Source organism: Tachysurus fulvidraco, chromosome 7 (genome assembly GCF_022655615.1).
Source record: "Tachysurus fulvidraco isolate hzauxx_2018 chromosome 7, HZAU_PFXX_2.0, whole genome shotgun sequence".
NCBI lineage: Eukaryota > Metazoa > Chordata > Actinopteri > Siluriformes > Bagridae > Tachysurus > Tachysurus fulvidraco.
The window spans coordinates 13742633-13756643 of record NC_062524.1 but is presented as its reverse complement, the minus strand read 5'-3'; positions in this window follow the sequence as shown (position 1 = coordinate 13756643).

Genomic DNA, 14011 nt, shown 5'->3' with positions numbered 1-14011 from the left:
ACAAATAGGTGGACTCCGCCCACCGTCTACTCCAGCCAATCACGTTCTGATTTACTCGCTCTTCACACTACCCCTGACCCATTGATGATGCTGAAATCGTTTCCAAAGAAAGCAGAATTGAACTAACCCTTAGTGCTGGCTACAATCCATACAGGGTTACCAGATTGGGCTGGAATCTGCGACAAATATTTTTTATTTGTTTTTTTATCGTATTTTGCAGTACATATTACACTGTGATAGTGCGAGTAAATCAGAACGTGATTGGTTTGAGGTAGACCGTGCCACGATTGGTCAGCGCCACGAGACCGTTGTCCGATTGGCTGGAGTAGACGGTGGGCGGAGTCCACCTATTTGTGGATTCTTGTGCACGTCTATACGTTAGAAATGTTTCAAATGCACAGAACGCGATTCACAAATGAGCAGGATGCAATTCGCGAATAAATACAATTTGTAAATATTTTTTTATTTGCAAATCCCATTTTATTTATTTGTGAATTTCATTTCTTTTTGTGAAATTTGTAAAAATATTTGTGAAACTCTTTATATTTATTTGTGGATCATAGTGTATTTATTCAGAATAACGAAACAATTCTGACCCCATACAACAGTGCTTTTAACTCTGCTTCACAGCAGGGTGTTGTGATATATATTTATATACATACACACATGGGCGTAAATCCCGGGGGGGACGGGGGGACATGCCCCCCCCCCCCTCCGAGCATTGTCCCCCCCCCCCCCAAAAAATTTATTTAAAAAAATATCGCACTCTCTGTTATGAAAAATATATGTATGTATACCTAAATAATTATCTAAGTAGAAAAAAACCCGCAAAAAATGCATTTAGAAACAGTTCCCCCTCCCCTTCCTCACAGTGGTTTGACCCACTGCCTGCTTTCCCAGTACATCTCATCTACTCTGCACACACGAGTCAGGTGTGTGGCTGCGGCTCAATTAATATTAAACTCCATTAAGTAGGGGATTTTATTCACCTTAAATAAAGCGACTCTCTTTAATGTAGTTGATGCAGACTCATTCATAATTTAGTTGTGGCAAAAATGCTGATTACGGATGTTTTTTCCATGAATCTGCTATATTAGAGATTAAAATATTACTTATCTAGTTAAAATTAGCTTGTTTACTTGCTTGTTACACAGTGCACTGTAACTAACACGCCAAAGCCGTTTCCCATACATTGTTTTATTTGGGACGACTTGGCATAATGTTAACTTAACATTAACGGCCACAATTAGCATATTGTTTAGCTGTGCATTTACAAATGAGCACTGTGCTACGTCCGAACTGACCTCACTGTATTTTTTGTATAATCAATTTCTTTTTAAGTGTCTTAATTAATTTTATATAAAATTTTAAACCTTTTTTAAACTTGTTTTTATTGTTGTGATTATTTTTTTATGATAGTTTTACTTTCTTTATGTAAAGCACTTTGAATTACCATTGTGTATGAAATGTGCTACAGTATAAATAAACTTGCCTTGCAGTGTCATAGACTAGATAAAATGACTACAATAATAATGATAAAAGCAAAGTTTTTCACTGTGGGGACATTTATAAGTACAATTTAACTATTATTTGTGTCCCCCTTCAAAAATTGCTCATGAGAAATTTTATATTTATTGTCCCCCCCTACTCTTAAATGAAATTTACGCCCATGCATACACGCTCATTCATAAACTACAGGCAATTTAAGCCACTGCGTGTCTTTGGACTCTGGACCCTGAAAGAAAGCAACCCTGGAGGTGCAAAACTGAGGTGAAGATTCTGATGCCTCAACATGGACACCGAGCTGAGAGGAGTAATGCTAGACAATAAGGACCTCGAACCCAAGAGCAGCTGCTGACTCTTGGCCTGTGGTCAGGTGACTCAAACAGAGGAAATACAAGAAGTTGGGACCAGTTAATTTCCTAACTGTAGAAGTTTAACAGTTTGGTGAATCTGCAAAGCAGAGCAAAAAAATGCAAAAAGGTTAGAAATGCTTTGACTGAGATTTCCATTTACTGTGTAAGTCAAGTCAAGTCACTTTTATTGTCACATCACCACAGCACATGTGCCTTGGTGAGTAATTTTTTTAGGAGCAAACTCCAGAAATTGCAAAACAGTTATACAGATAAAGATATAGATAATGTCAATATGTACAATTAACAAACATAATGAAATCAACAAGTGAAATGTGCAGTATGTTCATACATACAGTATAGACAGTACAATATGTGTGTACAATATGTACAAGTAACAAACATATAGTGAAATCAACAAGTGAACATGTGCAATATTCTCATACATATAGTCAGTACACACAGTGTACTATTGGGCATCCTTACAGTAGCACATTATATGCAATATGTACTTATATACGTATATGTGTAAATATATGTAAATATATTATATATAAAATACTATAAGGTGCGACAGATTGTACAGGTACAGAAGTGACATGGATGTTCATCAGATGGTATCTAGTGGTAACAGATGGATTATGATATTAAATGCAGTGTGTATGTATAGTCCAGTGTGTATAATGCAGTGTGTATAATGCAGTGTGTATAATGCAGTGTGTATGTATAGTCCAGTGTGGATAGTGCGAAGTTAAAGTGCAGTGTGTGGCATACCATATTGTGAAAGTCTGCTGTAGGGTGTATTAGTTGTGACTGTTAATTAGTCTGATAGCCTGAGGGAAAAAGCTATCCCTCAGTCGACTGGTGTGGGATCAGATGCTGCGGAGACGTCTTCCTGAGGGAAGCAGAGAGAGCAGTCTGTGGGAGAGGTGGCTGGAGTCACTGATGATCCTCCGGGCTTTTCTTATACACCACCTTGTGTAGATATCTTGGAGGGAGGGAAGCTCACCTCCAACAATGTGGCTGGCAGTTTGCACGACCCTTTTCAGGGCTTTATGGTTGCCAGCGGTGGTGTTTCCAAACCAGGCAGTGATGCAGCCCATCAGGATGCTCTCTATAGTGCAGGTGTAGAATGTTCTGAGGATGCTGGGGCTCATTCCAAACTTCTTCAGACGTCTCAGGAAGAAGATGCGTTGATGTGCTTTCTTCAGTACTGCGTCTATGTGTGGCCCAGGTGAGATCTTTGCTGATGTTAACGCCGAGAAACTTAAAGCTGCTCACCCGCCCCACAGGTGTCTTGTTGATGGTGATGGGTTTGTATTCACTCCTCTGTCTCCTGAAGTCCACCACCAGCTCCTTGGTCTTGTCAATGTTGAGTGAGAGATGGTTCTCCTGACACCATTTAGTCTCCTGACACCTCTTCTCTGTAGGCCGTCTCATCGTTGTCAGTGATCAGGCCTATTACCGTTGTGTCGTCAGCGAATTTGACGATGACGTTAGAGCTGTGTGTGGCTGCACAGTCATGTGTGTACAGGGAGTACACAAGTGGGCTGAGTACACAGCCCTGAGGATCACCAGTGTTGAGGGTCAGTGGGGAGGAAGTGTTGCTGCCCATTCTTACCACCGGACTTCTGCCTGTCAGGAAGTCCAGAATCCATAAAACAAAGCATACAGATTTTAGGAATGTTTCATGTTGTCTGATATCATTCTTTAATTTTGTACTGTTTTGACGTTATTCAAAACTCATCACAACATGCCATCACCCACTGTGAAGGCAGTCTGAATGAATCAAGTCACGATATTTTGTAAAACCTGGAATCTGCCGGGCATTTAGTGTCTGCAGGAGCTTTAGTTATCTGTATACTGTAGCAGGTCCCAGGGTGCGGGACATTACAGGTAGGGTTACCCTTAAGTCTGTCAGAGGTAACTCAGGGGCCTTTTGTCTGGCAATTTAGTCTAAAACAGAGCCTGTTTTGCATGAACATTTCTTGCAAATTATGGCACCAAAAGTAAGTAATCTAAAAAAGTATAGTGAGTTGGTTATGTCCATCATGTTTGTTGTGCTGATGTAAGATGAATGCAAATACACTGGGTTTCGACTGAATCTGAGTCTGAAACCAGATCAACACTGTGGGGTGCTGGGAAAATAACACTCAGATTCAGACCACCGCCAACCTGCCCAAGTGTAAAATTGTTGATTCTGATGTAATTTTCTATGACTTTCTCTCAGTGATATATATTGATGTAACTTACAGCAGAACCTGGTGCCTGAAGTGCTGGATGTTCAGGTAGTGCTCTGAATACCATGTGGGCTTTATAGATGGAGTTGTTTTTGAGGGTCTGGCCTTTCAACTTAGGAAGGTTCTGCTCTTCAGGGTGGCTGAAAAAAAACATAATTTTTGGTATCTATATCAGATTATTTTCTTTGGCTCTAGAAGGTTTATTTTGGATGTTTAATGTACAAAGAATTAAAGCTGGGGCTGATTTATTTAAAAACCAAAGAAGTAGTGGTGGCTCAACGGTTAAGGCTCTGTGTTACTGACCAGAAGAAAGTTTCAAGCCCCAGCATTGCCAAGCTGCCACTGTTTTGCTCTGCATTAAAGCCCTTAATGTGTTTCAGAACTGACTGCACTCTGACCCCAACCTCCTAACAAGTTGGCAAATGCAAAGAAAAGAATTTTACTGTGCCGAAATGTCTATGTGACAAATAACAGCTTCTTCTCGTGTCAAGGTATTAAGTTGAATCTGGTGTAGATTGAAGAAGACTGTGTGGAGAAGAATGCAGTTATTTTCCAGATAAAGTTCACTTAGCCCAGAAGGAAAGGCAGCAAGCAACACAACAGTCTGGAGGTTATAAAAAAAAGATGCACTATTTTATTTTAGATATCTCTCAGATTTGCAGGTAAGAGATGTTGTATATGTGCTTACATGCATATCAAACAAGATGGAAATACATCAGTCTCATTATTCTGAAAGAACAGAGCAGCTGGGCAACATTCTCCAAAATCTTAGACAGTAAAGAGACACTGGTGTTTAAGATCAAAGCAGTTGGCATGCGGTTTCGTAACGAGGCTGTTTATAAAAACGTGGGAACTTGGAACATTCTATGTATGACGTGTGAAGTAAAATGTATAACTAAAATTGACTGTAGCTAGTGATTGGGGAAAATCTATATGTATTCAATATGTATATGTATTTGTATCAATATGTTAAATCTATTTGTTCGTAATTTATTCTTGATTTCAGAATAAAACACTGGCTTTTACTTGGAAAAATGATACGGAAGTGAATTCTAAATGCTTCTAATTTCATCCAGTACATGTGGGACCTTGCATCATCAACAGGTTTTTTTTTTCTTACTAACTTTATATGTACATAACAAAACAATCCTGTGCCACAAACATTCGATGATATATGGTCCAGACAATGTTTGTGGTGCACATGTACCACAGGATTGTGTTAAACTCACCAATGTTCCAGATTTCTTCTTCTTATTCATACAAATCATACAGTTCAGTTCAGGTGGGAAAAAAAGGATTTAAAAAAGATATAGCTTTCATATGTAAAAAGGAAACAAATTACAAATGAATAAACTTTAAATATGTGTAAGTTTAACAGATTATTTAGATTATATTACATGTGATATGCTGACAAAAGTATTAAAAATAAGCTCTGATAGCTCTAATTCAACTGAAGGCCAAATCAACTAAATAACACGAAAGCATGGGAAAAGTCTATTGAACATACTGAACGTGTATAGATAGATAATTCCTATTTTGGGGGCATTACCAGGTGGAGTACACAAACAGAAAAGCAAAATATCACCACAGACAGACACTGCAAGGATTTGTGGCTAGCCTGGCTATTTAAGAATTGGACCTTGTAATTACAATAAAGCAGCCAAGAGTTCCTCACATGGTCTATATTTTACTGGGCAGGGCTGCAAACCATGCACACACCCTACATTGTACTGAAATAGATGGAAAGCTTGAGAGCAGATACGATGGATGTAAGTGGGTTATATAATCTGCTATAGAACTAAATTACAGGTACAATATACACCAGAACTGTGTGATGAAACACAGTAGGAGATGGTTTGGGATTCTGAACAATAAGTGAAGTTATATTAAATATTCACTACGTACAAACTCAATTAAAAAATTATATATTTATTTCAAAAGGCAGCTGAAAAGCAGGTAGAGGGAAATGAGGGCCAGGTTCAGGGAATACAGACAAGTTAGGAAAACACATTTAGTTATCATTAATAAATGTTTCTAATATTTGAACAGAATTTGCAACTGATGATTACACACTTTCATTCATCACATCATCCTATTAGATCGTGGTACTGGTCTAGTTTTAAGAAAGTGAAATTTAGGCCTGAACACTCTTGTGATGGCAAATAATGTGCTGAATAAAAGCTGCTGTGCTTTATAATCTACCTGCAGGATATTTTAAATTGCTGAGACATGCTTTTCATGCCCAACATAATACTGATATCTGCAGCTTGAACAAATGTTTTTTGCTGAGATTTTGCTTTGCTAGTTCATGTCCAGAAGACAAAGTGAGGTTATTTAATAAATTGAGGAGATTCGCAGTAACTCTGATCTGTTAAAAAGAGATTATAGGATGGTGTCACTCTCCATTCTGTCTTATAGTTTTAATGCACTTAATTATTTACTAATCAGGACTAAGCATATGAGACAAACACACCTGAACCTACCAAACCTAGCATCAGTCAGGGCAGTGCTACTGCAATTTATCACAATATCCTACAGTAGGTACTACTCACAAATCAGGGTGATTATAAGGCTGGCGTAGTGGCTGGTGTATGGGCGGTGACATGCTGGTTAAGGCATTTGGCTATAGATCAGAAGGCTATGAGTTCAGATCTTGGCACACTGCCAGAATAAACCCCTTGAGGAAGACTCTTAACCTTCATCTGCTCAGCTTAATTATAAGTTGATTTGGATCAAAGCATCTGTGAAACCCTTGGAAAGCAAATGTTCCTACAGTAATTTCCTAACTTATGTTACAAAATCAACCATATACAATACAACCAAACAATTAATAATGCTACCAGCACTATGCTTTACTCTGGGGATGATGTTCTTTTAGACATGAAACTTCAGCCAAACTTGTAGATTGTGCCAAGGCCATAATAATCAGACCAGAGAACACATTTCGTCATGTTTACTGATACCACACATTTCTTATGTTGTTTTTCAGTGAAGAATTTTCTCCTCACCTTCCATAAACGATAGTGAGTATAGTGGTTGTTGAGATGGTGCTTGTTAAGGTTTACTTTCTTGAGTACCCAAAAATTCTGGCAAGTATGCAGTTGGATGTTTACCCCAAAAGAATGGAGTAATATTTAATTCAGAAAGTCTTAGTTTAATATTTAATTCAGAAAGTCTTCAATATAGTCTTAGTTTAGGGGGTGTGCATACTCTAAATCGTCTATGTTGTTCTAAACTGATTTTCTGTAATTGTTTTAATTTGTATACATTGTAAATCATATTCTAACACACCCACATACATGCGCGCACACACACACACACACACACACACACACACACACACACACACACACACACACACACTGATCAGCTATAACATTAAAAGCACTGACAGGTGAAGTGAATATCACTGATTTTCTGGGTTAACAGAGAGAAAGTGTGATATTCCTGGGAAGCTTGTGAGACACAATCATGTGCACGCACTCACAAGCCTGGGCAGGTGTATTGGCACTGCCAGGCATTTCCAGAATCAGTGTTTTCACATGGTGAGAACCATGATCTGGATCTCACACTTCACACAGCTTAGGCCTCCTCTAATCTAACAGGCAGGTACCACATATTGGTCAGTATGCAAGAAAGTACACAATCCTTGGTACACCAAGTCCACCAAAGCCTGATTCAGTGCGTGGATTTGTGGATATTCACAAACATGGGCTGGAGCCCATGTTGATAGATTTCCAAGGCAGAAAGCATACAGGACAGAAGGTAGTTAGATGTCACTTAACCCATTTTCCAATTCTTCCAATGATTAGTTGGCCAGGGTTTTGGGCTAAGTGAAATGTTTGTAGATATGTCTTGCAGGACTGAAGTACAGTGTGGAATGTGCACAACAGAAATATACAAGGAGTAGAGGAGAGGAATTATCTCACATCTCCGTACTGATAGTTAGTAGGCCAGTCAAAAAAAAAGGGGGGTCCACCTTTGGACAATGGCCTGGGACAGGGACATCTAAATGTTTGGGAACATGCTCAAGCTGAGCCATGCTGTACTTTGGCACTCACCCAGGAATCCCATAGCATAGCATCCAACTCACATAATGAGTCTGTTGTATGAGAGGCAAGTCTGGTGCTGTTGTTTGAGCTTTTGCTATTGCTTGTGTTTGCTGTGTTTGCGGAGATGCTGAGCTCCTCTGCTAATCTGCTGTTGCTATTGGAGGGTGTCCATTATTGCCATTTGCGTTGATGTGGGACAGGTTGCCTTCACTGCTGGTGAAGTGGTCGTCAGTTCCCCAAGGACACTGTAACTGGCTGCATCATCAGGCCTTTAGAGTGAATCTCATGATTTCAGTAGATTCCAGACCTTGATGTTGATACTACATAGAAGAACTGTCACATTTATTGACTGCCTCATTGTTGTTGTTGCTGTTGCAAAAGTTATATATACAAGTATAGAGAGTGTACAGTATATACATCGTTGTCAAACCGATTTCCATGCTGTAGTGTAAACATTACCAATTTAGTTCATTCCAAACAGTTCTGGAGTTGAGAAAGGGCACCCTCAAGCTACGACTTTACTGTCAGTAAGTGTTATTCTGCTGCTGAGAGTCTGTAGACTGGCATTGGTAACACAGAGTTATGGTCTGACTATCCCACATGTCCTTAAGGTTGGTGCAAATGTGCTCTAATGTCTTTCTGTCTCTAGTTGGGATTTTGAAATCCCAGAAATTGGAGAAATGTGGGAAGAATTGTTAAGGTTTGCCACATTGAAGTAACAAGCACTGAAAAAAAAAAACATCAGGATGTGCATTTTGTTGTATATAAAACAGAATTGTAACATAATGGTGAAATCTCTGGGTACAATGAAATAAGGCTCTACACCAGTCGACATCTGAAATTAAAGCGTCTAGATAGAACTGTTAAAATCATAGTACATGAAGCTTGTGTACTGAACTTCAAAGATGGGGACTATCACCTCTTTTCTTTGAGCTCCTTTCCCAATGACAAGAATGTCTGTTATAGCATTGTTTAGCTGCATAAACTTATGATATACCCAGGACTTGATGTCTTTTAAACAGTCAAATAAAGCTGCTTTGAAAGTCAGAAGCTCATGATGGAACAAAATGTTCTAATTATTAGCTTCACACAAACTTGTTCCAGGCTATATCCAGACTGTGGTTCCCTCCAGTGCCCTCAGAGTCGACCTCATTAGTCTGACTAATGCTCATTTTACCTGATCACTGGCTTTTGATGGACAGACATGTCTGAGCTGAGTTATAGTACAATATTATTTCCATTTTCTGATATTTAGATGGATAATTTTCTTTGTCCTGGACTTGCTTTGATCTGTCAGTTTGCAGTTAAGTCAAGTCAAGTCAAGTCACTTTTATTGTCACATCACCACAGCACATGTGCCTTGGTGAGTGAAATTCTTAGGAGTAAACTCCAGAAATTGCAGAACAATTATACAGATAATGAGTTGACAGGTGAAAATGCGCAATTTGAACCATATCTATTTAACAAGCATTAAAAACATATAAACATAGCCAGTAAAACATATCTATTTAACAAGCATTTCGGATAATGCAATTATATGTATTATGTGTTGTGTATATGTAAGTGTCTGAATGTACTGTATTTGTGAAATGTAAAGCGACCTTGAGCTATGGAAAGGCGCTATATAAATAAAACTTCTTCTTCTTCTTCTTCATTTGCTAAAATATATAGTCAGTACAATATGTGTGTACAATATGTCCAATTAACAAACAGAAAATGAATCAACATGTGAACATGTGCAATATGCTTATACATATAGTCAGTACACACTGTGTACTATTGGGCATTCTTACAGTAGCACTACACATTATATGCAATATGTACTTTTATATGTGGTCCTTTGCATAGTACATAGGACTGTAGGCCATAAGGTCTGTATGCTATGAGGTCTGTAGACTATAAGGTCTGTAGACTCTAAGGTCTGTAGGCCATAAGGTCTGTATGACATAAGGACTGTAGGCTATGAGGCCTGTAGGCTATGAGGTCTGTAGGCCATAAGGACTGTAGGCCATAAGGTCTGTATGCCATGAGGTCTGTAGACTATAAGGTCTGTAGGCCATAAGGTCTGTATGACATAAGGACTGTAGGCTATGAGGTCTGTTTGCCATAAGGACTGTAGGCCATGAGGTCTGTAGACTATAAGGTCTGTAGGCCATAAGGTCGGTATGACCTTCCTGTAAAACTACCAAACATTCAGTTGTACATAGTAATATTTACATTAAAGAATACTAAATACTTTCAATGGAATATCTTAGTGTGCAATTTAAGGGACTGTTCATTACAACAAAAACTGCAGAAGGTTCGTCTGTGTGTTTGACATCTTCATGTTGCTTCACACTGGCAAACAGTGTACTAGAATAGCTGTCATGAAATTGCTAAATATTTTACAGGTCAGTTTGGAAGCCTGCAGGACAGGAATGTAGATGGTTTTATAATGGATACTGATTTGATTCAGAATCGCTTTATTGCTAAAATGTAGGCTGAAATTTCAGATTGTGCAAACAGGCAAGTGGGCAAGCATACAGACTTTGTTAGTTTATTTTAAACTATCTAAGGGTAAAATCTCTCTTTTAAAAGTCTTCAAAAGCAACCTACAAACATGCAGAACGTACAAGAAAATGAACAATGGATAAGTCCACAAAAAAGAACACAGAAAAATTATGCAAACAATGCCACCTAGCTGCTACACCAGTACTTGCATGCATAATCATGTGTCAAGTTACATTTTCATGAAGGTGGTTCGAAAAATTCAAGATATCCTTTCAGAATAAAGAATTCAACAGAGACATTGCATAATAATTCATGTGAATGAATAATGACAGTACAAAACAATTCTTATCAACGACGTGAATTTGAACAGTTGAGAAAAATACAGAAGGAGAAATTATAGGAATTTATAGAGAAGGGTGGAAGGAGGCCAAGAGGCATGTGAATGAAGCAAGGATATGAATGAGGGCCATTGATGGAGAGAGAGGGGGGAGAGAGAGAGAGAGAGAGAGAGAGAGAGAGAGAGAGAGAGAGAGAGAGAGAGAGAGAGAGAGAGAGAGAGAGAGAGAGAGAGAGAGCATTTACACAACAAGGTGACAGAAGGGTGGGGTCACTTTAGTTGACCTATTGACTGAGGTTGCAGTATGGTTTTCGGTGAAGGATATTTAGAGAAGTAAAAACAGTATATGAGAAGTTTTTTCTGTAATACATTATCATTAGTTGTGATGATTTGGTCATTTTCATATATAATAAACAGCACATACTGAGGACTTTCTCTAACTGTTGCTGGAATCCGTTCAGCTTGGGTGTGCAGTCGTAACGCCAGGCATGTGCCGTGTCAGCACACAAATGGCACTCTACACAGCCTAGGTTGAGAAAACAGCTCCATTTATAACCTTGGAGAGTCTGGAGGGTAAATTACACTTTTCAGTGCCAATCTGAGTTGAACCACACACATTATTGTAGATAAACCTCAGTCTGTGTCTCCCTGTTAAAGAGCTAAATGATCATACAGTTTAACACCTCACTGGTAGCTCAATATTTAAGGTTTGATCTAGTGATAGGAACAGATATAGAGATAGCCCTAGAGCCAGTCTGGTCTCTGAGCAAACCCTTTAATCCTTAGTAGATCTGATTGCAGTATCTCAAGTTGTAAATGTGTTTCTGTTAGAATTAAGGTCTCAGGTAAGATACATTTGATGAGTCAAAAAGCATATCTAGTATCCAAATAAAACTGTACAAGTGAATTGGAAAGGGGAGAAAATAAAGACAGCTAAGATAAGGTGAAGTAATGATCCAAAGCCATACACACATGTAGAGTGTTTTCAGTTAAAAAGCCTGTATTTTGTAAAGGATCCTTTGTCTTAGCAGAATTCTGAGGCCAGCAGAAGCTCTCAGAAGATTCACATCTCATTCACATCAATGTTCAGACTATGTAGTGACCTTGTAGATGAGGGTGGAGACATCCTGTTAGAGACCACACCCATTCATACCAATGTTCACACCATTCAATCTCATCCAAATGTGGTAGAGCTAGAGCAAATTTACAAAGAAGACGAAGCTGATAAAAAAAAATCCAGAGCCCTTGGAGCTATAATTCATAATTTAATTTATAATGTGTATATCATGGTACATTATTAATGTGTGTCTGTGTGAATGGAGTGGGAATTAAACTGGAAAATGTACAGCACATTGTGTTAACATCCAGTATGTGCACTATTTAGGGGCTTTTTTTTTTAAATTAGTAACAGCAATTTAGCCCAGAAAAGAAGCTTCATTAAGTCAAAGTGACTTAATGTACTTAATGCTTAACAGGAGGCATTTTTGGGTATTTATAGAGTTGAGAATGAGACTGTGGTTACAGTATATAAGGATTTATGCCAAAGGCTTTTGAATGAAGAAATAACAATTAATAATAAGAAAATAATAAATCCTTTTGTACTAACTACTCTTTATGTCTGTAGTAGAAATGTACTGAGCAGAAAAACACAAGACTCCTAGATTTTGTTGTTGTTATTTACTGTTAATATATGAGGTGTGAGTCTTTAAGTTCAGAAGCTCAGGTTGGATTTTCATGCCTCAAAGGAGAGAGGTGTTTGTCTCTATGTGTGCTTGTGTGTGGTGTGGGTGTGTGTGTGTGTGTGTGTGTGTGTGTGTGTGTGTGTGTGTGTGTGTGTGTGTGTGTGTGTGTGTGTGTGTGTGTGTGTGTGTGTGTGTGTGTGTGTTTGGAATGGGTAAACAAGGGTTTGAGTGTTCTGTTCACTCTGAACTGAGGCATGGGTGTTTCCCCTTTACAGCCCTGAGTAACTCAGTGTATGTTGCACTTAAAGGAATGTCTGAGTTATGATTTGTTTCAAATGTCTTGCTCTGTATATCATTATATATTATATTCATCAAACCATTTAGTGACCTTGTTCCCTGTACATGGGGTGTGTCTTCCTTTTAGAGACCACACCCATCACACCCCTTACACCCATCAGCAGTGACTTTTCAGTCTAATTGGACTTAAAACACACCATCAAATTGCCTTCCAGTGGATAACAGAGCCTCCACTTATTCTTTCATTTATCTATTTACTCTTTACTTTATATAACATTATACTCTATCATGCCATGTTTTCCATATGATTATCTCACATTAATATTTTAATGTTTAAGGGAATTACAAAAAAGTCTGTCAGAAGCTGTAGATCTTTGCATTATCTTAAAATATTTAACTATTATTTCAGAAGATCTGCATTTTATTCCAGCTCCATTCACCTTCACCCCTCCCTCGGCAGAAATAGTTTCTTTTTAATAAACTATAATTACACTGACCAGATTAGGAGCCAACGGAGATGGTGTTCAGTCATAGAACATTTTTAGTGTTTCTTGAGGCTTCTGTGTTTTTGGGTTTCCTCTTGCTACATTTGTCATCTTGGCACTGATTGTAGAGCTATAGTTTGAAGGCACCATGTGACACTCTGCCTCAGTTTTGCTCCTGTAAAGTGAATATAAAAAAGGTTCAAAGTTTATATAGTTGTTGAATGTGTGATGCAAAGTTCTTGAGATAAAGTGTGAATAATCAGGAAAAAACAAGCAGATACACACATACTGTAGATTTTGTGCACTTTCGTTCTTCTCCGGTGCTTCAGGCTGTCCCAGAATTCCTCGACTTACTCACCACTAGCACATCCATAAGAAACACTGCTGTTAGGAGCATTCTAACAAGAAACGAGGAAGAGTTTTATTCTGTCACTGAAGATCCAACATGGAGTTCCACCTACAGCAGATGTGGAGAATATTATCGTAGTCATACGGGGTTACAGTTGTTCTTGTATTTATTGAGTAGACACCTAGCATATGTCCATATGATCATCTCATCTGGTCCATCAGACTGA